We start from the raw sequence: 1,876 nt of genomic DNA on the forward strand, positions 1-1,876 counted from the left end.
CAGGGTTATTATCTAAAACGAAAATAATAATAATAATAATAATAAATAACCAATAATAATAATCGTTACTTTAAATAAAATTAACGTTAATTGAAATAAAATGTTTAAAAAAGAAATTCAGACACGCTTATCGGAAACATTCCGATCAGAAGTGCGTTTACACTTGTCTTTTCGATGTGTATGTGGACAACATCCGGATTCAGGTCGCATGTTAATGCAAGTGTAAACGCAGATAACATGCTGACAGACAAGACAGAGCAGGTTACTTTCGATAATAGGAAACAAAGTCTCAGCATTCAAATTCTGTTAGTTTTATTAAACTATAAAACGATAAATACTGTTTTGAAGCTCTTTATTGGAGTGACGGTTCATGTGCGCTCCCGCTTTGCCTCAGTTCAAGAGAAGCAAGAACCCATTATTTATGATTAGCATGAAATAAACATGAATGAACATCCGAGGGCGTGTTGAAAGATACACTACAACTTACTGAATGATTAGTGTCTGTCTCATGTAATCACTCAATGAGTGTTTCAATCGCGGAAAGACAGCAGCTTGAAAATACTGTCACATAACCTCAGAAAATATATTCAGTGTCCATAAATTAGCGAGAAAAATGTATACTAGAGAGAAGATTTTGGCAAAAATTACATTTATTATATTTTTACTCATATAATTACTCTTTTTTTAATATAATGAATACAAATGTATAGATATAACGTTATTATAAAATGGTCTAATATGAACTTGAATACAAATCAATTGTTGTCTTTAACCTTAAAAATAGGATTCCCTGTATGGTTTAGTTTAGAAAAATTGAGAGAAAAAAAAAAATCAAATGTATACTTAATCACAAGCTTGTTAATTATTCCTGAATAATTCTCACTCCAGGCTGAACTCAAAAGTTGGCAGCCCCGTTTGAAGTAAGTTGAGGTTTTAGGTTTCCTGAACAACATTTACAAAATTCACTGTATAAATTAATGTTAGATCTTTTGCTCCAACCGCTGGTTAATCAGATGATAGAAATAAGAGAAATGTTCCAATAGACTAACATTTGAAGTTATGGTAGGAACTCTAGCTCCACCACTGCGGCTCAGCCTTCTCCTCCTGCACAGACAGAATGTGCAGTGCAAAAAAGGGAATATCCAGTTAACCTCGCGAAAGTGTTCTGGGATGATCAGACCGCTGTAAAATAGGTTACAGTGGGTATAGAAAAGAGTCACCCCCCTTTAAAATAATCACGTTTTGTTGCTTTGCAGCCTGAAATTATACCTCCTTGTATCAATATTTTGTTGAACCACCTTTTGTTTTAATTACAGCCTTTAGTCTGTTGGGATATGTCTCTGTCTCTAACTTTGCACATCTAGACTTTGCAATATGTGACCCTGGACCACAAAACCAGTCATAAGTAGCATGGATATATTTGTAGCAATAGCCAAAAATACATTGTATGGGTCAAAATTATCGATTTTTCTTTTATGCCAAAAATCATTAGGATATTAAGTAAAGATCATGTTCCATGAGGATATTTTGTAAATTTCCTATTGTAAATATATCAAAAAGGTATCATCATTAGTAATATGCATTGCTAAGGACTTCATTTGGACAACTTTAAAAGGCGATTTTCTCAATATTTAGATTTTTTTGCACCCTCAGATTCCAGATTTTCAAATAGTTGTACCTCGGCCAAACATTGTCCTATCCTAAACCTTTTTTGCAGAACTGCTCAAGTTCAGTTAAATTTGATGTTGAGCGTTTGTGAACTGCAGTCTTCAAGTCATTCCACAGATTTTCAGTGGGGTTTAAATCTGGGCTCTGACTAGGCAATACAAGGACATTCACCCTTTTCTCCTTCAACCACTGTGTGCTCAGTTTTGCT

Source organism: Sinocyclocheilus rhinocerous, unplaced genomic scaffold (assembly GCF_001515625.1).
Source record: "Sinocyclocheilus rhinocerous isolate Xijiao unplaced genomic scaffold, SAMN03320098_v1.1 scaffold1635, whole genome shotgun sequence".
Lineage (NCBI taxonomy): Eukaryota > Metazoa > Chordata > Actinopteri > Cypriniformes > Cyprinidae > Sinocyclocheilus > Sinocyclocheilus rhinocerous.